Raw genomic sequence first — 5,136 nt, forward strand, 5'->3', positions numbered from 1 at the left:
TCAAAGCATGAGTGAAATTCTAAAGGAATATTTGATTATTTTGAACAAATGGAAAATTGCAACCCAGCACGATAGGGCACGATTCCCCGAATTTCCAAACATCAAACATTGCCTTCATTTTAAAGAATTTTCAGACGAATAATTATAAAACCCGTTTAAAACTCATTAATTTGTCTTGAAATAGAATAGAGTAATTAGTTTTAAAGAGTTGGACCTTGTAAAACAACGTTTAAGTAAACCAAAAGCAAAAATAAAAGCATAGGATAATATGTATGCATAAAATACAATGATAGATGAATGAAGATAATATATCATATTTAATCGCTAACAAAATACATAATTAAATATAACTAACCAAAAATAAAACCCAATTTCAATCATGTATAGAGAATAATTGATACAAAATGAAAATAATTTGCCACAAATAATATTCATAGCCTAATATAACATAATCAACACAAGATATACAAAACAAAATGGAATTAAAAAACAATATGGTATGAAACAAATTTAAAATAATGATAAGCATGTAATATATAATATATGAATTGGTGGATTGATAAATTAGAAACTATTTGTAAAAACAAACTTAATATATATATGCAATCATTAGAAAATGTATTATAGAATGAATATTTTAAAATCAAGAAATATACAAAGGCGAAAAAATATTTATTAAAATACATACAGGAAAATTTAAATAATGTATAGGATATACAAGAATAAAAAAATACATAGTAAAACATAATCTTAAGAAATACACACAATAGGTTTACAAAAACATATATATGCATAAATAGATTTAGAAATAATTATTTGCAAAAAGTACATGCACTTAATAATGCATTTAAGATTAAGTTAATTCTATTATAAATTATATATAATAGACTTAAAACATACTTTTATGTACAAAGAAAACTATAGGTATAAAATACATGGATTTAGTAATGTATATAGATTAAACATAGGCATCAATAAATATATATATACATATATAATAATTTAAAAGATATATTATGTAGGATTATGTAATACAATGTAAGAATAAATTTAAAAGAAATTATATGTATAAAATAATATAAGATTAATAATATGCATGAAATAAAATTAACTTTATTATAAAGTGTGTATATATATATATATATATATATATGTGTGTGTGTGTGTATAATAGTGTATATAAAAAAACATTTACATAAAATAGTATACAAAATGTGAAAATACAATTACCCAAATTACAATAAATAAGTAAGCAAATGATACAAATGATACAATTAATACAAATAGATAAACACAAATTTAAAAAAAAAACATGAAATCAATCTAAAAAGAAACCTAATTGAAATCAAATTAAAATAAAGAGGATAATTTACAAATAAAATAAACTATTGATAATAAAATAAGGACCCGTGCATAACACGCGTGAATTCACAGGGACTAATGATGTAAATATCCCTGATCCCGAAAAGCTGTGTTGAGGCGCAGACCCAAATCGAAACGGTGCACAAATTCCAGGGGAGAATTAAAAGAATTAAAAAAAATGAATAAGGACAAATCAAATGCCAGTGCAAATGAGAGGGACTAGTCGCGCGAATAACCCTCCAAGACCAAAACACGCGGGTCTGGCCACGTCTGAGTCGGGTCATCGGGTTGCGTCGTGAAACGACGCCGTTTCAATACCTATAACCAAGGCTTAAAACGTCACCGTTTCAAGCATATAAGTTGTAACGCCCCAATTTTCGGGAATTCTGTGAATGTTGGCATAAGTTTAATTATGTTAATGGGCCCAAGCTTAAGATAGAACCTGGCAATTTTAGTTAATTTTTGTTCCATAAGAAAAAAGGGGTGAAATTATGAAATAGAACCTATGTGAAAATATTTGAAAATGCTATAGGCTAAATTGAAGTGACCAAATAAATAGGAGTGCAAAATAAGAGGATTTGCATGACAAACCTCCCATTTTACATGAAGTGGCCAGCCATCATGTTGTTGTAGATAAAATGTACACTTGATATCCATAATTTATGGTACAAATTGATACAAATTGATAATAGGTTAGGTAAATGTTCCATGATAATGGGTTAGGTAAATGTCTCATGATAATGGGTTAGGTAAATGTTTCATGATAAGAATTTCATGTCTTTTGTATTAAAGAATTAAATGGATGAAATATGAAGTTTTATTAAAAGAAAAAGGGGTGAAAATAACAAAGTTTTGTCCATCTTTGTTCATCATAGCTGAAAGTTAGAGAAGAGAAAGGAGAGGAGAAAGCTCTTGAGTGTTCGGTCACTTGGGGAAGAAAATTGAAGGTAAGTTCATGGTAGTTTGCTTCTATCTTGATGTTCATGAGTTCTTCTTGATTCTATCTTAACTCTTGAAGCATATTTTGGTTTTTGGTTGTGTTGTGAGCATTTGGTCATGAATTAAAATGAAGGAAATGGTTGTTGTTTCATGTTCTTTTGATGAAAAATGGAAGATAGGTGAAGTTGAGCCAAACAAATGAACATGCATGTGCCTTAGATGTTAAAGGGAAAAATCAGCTATCATGTTGTGCTTTAAAATGATGAAATGGAGATTATACTTAAGTAAAATCATAGATATGTGATGATTGATTGGTGATATACATGTTTAAATAACAAGCATGCAAGTTAGGTGTGAAAGAGTGATTTGGTAATAAATCTACTTGGGACAGCAGCAGTAACGTGACTTTGGAAAAACACCATAAATTGTGGGAGATGAATTAGAAGCTGAATAAATTATGTAATTAAAGATTAATGAGTCTAGTTTCAAATGGAATAAACGAAAACATTTTTTGAATTCTGTACAATGAGAAATTTGATTCGTAATGAAGAGTGGTCAGATTAGTCAAACAATGAATCATGGGAAACTTTAAGAAAAATCTGGTATTGATTGGCCATACCAAAAATTCTGAAAATTTTATGGATAGAAGATATATGAGTCTATTTTCAGGGAAAATTAACAGAACTTGATTTGGAGTTTCGTAGCTCCAGTTATAAATAATTTAGTGACTGTTCTCAGGAAGACAGCTTGCAGTGAAATTATGATTATGTGGTAAACATTGACAAAAATTTGTTAATGAGTTGCTTATTGTTTTCTTATAAGCTTACTATGATCTGTAGGTGTGGTTGGCCGAATATTGTAAGGGGTTAAGATGTAGTTTGTAGTTGAATAGTTAGATTAACGTGTTGGTAATCCAATTGTAGGCGGTTCGTGTGTGGATCTCGTCAGCATATCGTCGCAAACAGGTGTGTAACTAACACCCTCTTTCTTAGTCTGGATCGGCAAAAGTCGAAAAGCCGAAATGCCAAAAATCGGTATTTTGTAGATTTGGGAGTGTGCGAATGCTCGTGAGGTAAATCGATTAATGTTTTTAGTAAACTGCAAAATTTGGACTGCAAAGTGCATGATTTCTGTGCCCTCGATATTTTTGGGCTTAATGGGCCAAAATTGGAATGATCAGCCAACGGGCCCAATTCGGTAAGAACCCTCGGTACGTGATTCTGTTAGTACGTGAAAAGTAGGAATATGCATGAAAAACCCTAAAATAGATAAATTACTGAAATACCTTTAAAAGTGGAAAATTTATAGTTTTACTCCTAGTAGATAAATTATCGAAATACCCCTAGGGTTAAATTGACATAAATGCATGTTTGACTGTTGTTATTTACTGCATGCCATGTTATTATCTGATGCATGGGATTGGGATATTGACGGAGGAAGTACTGAAAGTGGCTTGTCCACGTACTGGAGGCTTTGCCTCAACTTATCGTTAATCGAGCAACAAAGGCAAGCTGTGGAGTGTTAAATGGGTGGGTTGATGTGGCATGCCGGATCCAGCCATAACTTCTGGGCTGGGTTTGGGGTGCTACATATATATGCTAAACTTTACCCTAAAACCTTCATTTGGCTGGTTATTTTCTTAAAAAGGTTTGAAAGTCCTTTTTTTTTAACCCTTAATTCCCCCTTCCCCCTTTGGTCGATCTGCGGGCCACGACGGCACCACGCGTGCCTCCATCATCCGTCGTGGCTCTAGCTGGATCCCTAGGGATCCGTCTGCCCTTAGACGGAGAAACAACCACCGATTAGGTCAGCGCCGATTGACAGGTAAGGGATCTTTCCTTTTTTTTTTTTTTTATATTCGTATAACAGATAAAAATAAACAAGAGATAAATGAGAAAAATGAGAGAGAAAAATGGTGAATGAACCACCTTGAAATATTTACTTTCTCTATTTGATTGCTTGATATGTAGCACCCCAAACCCGGCCCAGAAGTTATGGCCGGATCCGGCATGCCACATCAAAAACGTAAAAAAAAAATTTCCATTCTAAGTCCAGAAAATCGTACTTGATGTTCAAAAGATTAATTCATTAAGGGTTAAAGTGAATGGAAGCTGTGCACCAGGTAGGAAACCGGAAAAGAGGTGGTGAGTCCATCGGACTGCTTAAGTACCAAGCTCCCTTCGGATCCAATCCTAGACATGCATACCGCCATTGCCACACCTTAATGTCATGGATATTTTTAGGAAAACCGATTTGATTAAGTCATTTTTAGGAAAAGTGATTAATTTTGGAAAAATACTTTCATTGCGGAAGCTTTGCTTGTTGTCGTGTTATTTTGAAATCAACTGTTGTTTTTGAAAACGCGCCCTAAAGCTATCCAGTTTCAACAGTTAAATATAAGTATTACCTATCTTAGTAATACATATTAAAACCATCAAAAATAATTAAGCGGCCTTATTACATTTAAAAGCCCAAAAACTTCAAACGTAAATAAAAGGATGTCTAGTTCACGAGAAGAAAATCAAACTTTCGAGCGGGTGGCCACTCAAATTCCCTCACGACTTCAAGCCCACTATGGTTGGGGATTTCCTGCGTGGATGAAAATAAAAGGGGTGAGTTTGGGGAAACTCAGTGTGTAAGGAAAACCCATTCAAAGCCCAAGTCAGCTCAAGCCTATTGGGCCTAAGCCCATTCAGTAATAGATGGTCTTGGGCGAGCCCTTTTCAGATTACAATAAAGCGGGCCTTAGCCCTTATTGAGATAACATGATGGCCCATAGGCCCATTTCAAAATACATGCAACATCAGTAAACATATGCAAGCCCATTTGGGGAGA

General features: G+C 32.9%; 1 long non-coding RNA gene across 1 annotated transcript; it reads left to right on the top strand.

The window, feature by feature from the left end:
- The first annotated feature begins 2,030 nt into the window (after positions 1–2,030).
- On the top strand, positions 2,031–3,602 carry LOC128280912 (uncharacterized). The gene is made up of 2 exons (XR_008271395.1): positions 2,031–2,309; positions 3,225–3,602. It is a non-coding gene; the product is annotated as an uncharacterized LOC128280912 (long non-coding RNA).
- The last annotated feature ends 1,534 nt before the right edge of the window (positions 3,603–5,136 follow it).

The sequence above is a fragment of the Gossypium arboreum genome, chromosome 1 (genome assembly GCF_025698485.1).
Source record: "Gossypium arboreum isolate Shixiya-1 chromosome 1, ASM2569848v2, whole genome shotgun sequence".
Lineage (NCBI taxonomy): Eukaryota > Viridiplantae > Streptophyta > Magnoliopsida > Malvales > Malvaceae > Gossypium > Gossypium arboreum.